Below are 407 nucleotides of genomic sequence, written 5' to 3' on the forward strand. Positions count from 1 at the left end.
TTACTTGATCAGTTGCAAGACTTCTGTTATTTTTGTTTTTCAAATAAAATGCATTTGGAGGTCTTTTAATTCAGTTGTTTGTTTACAGATTCGCTATTTTTCAGATACAAAGGTGGCTTACCATATTTCTTTAAAGGCTTTATAAACTAAACACTTCTATTCTTGGGTCCGTTAGTAAAATCAGAAAAGTTTTATTAACTGAAAGGACATCCCTGCAAACAGGACCAACTTACCTTAAAAGCAAAGAACAAGACTGAACAATAGTATTTTACTGACCTCTCCAGTTCGCTTAGCTCTGGTTTCTCTTATAATGCAAGTCACACAAAAGAAGGCTGTACCTAGATGAGAAAATCCAGAAATCTTGGGCTGTTGCTAACTGCAGACTGTTGGATAACCTAGAAGTCAAC

The sequence above is a fragment of the Pterocles gutturalis genome, unplaced genomic scaffold (genome assembly GCF_000699245.1).
Source record: "Pterocles gutturalis isolate BGI_N339 unplaced genomic scaffold, ASM69924v1 scaffold35253, whole genome shotgun sequence".
Classification (NCBI taxonomy): Eukaryota; Metazoa; Chordata; class Aves; order Pterocliformes; family Pteroclidae; genus Pterocles; species Pterocles gutturalis.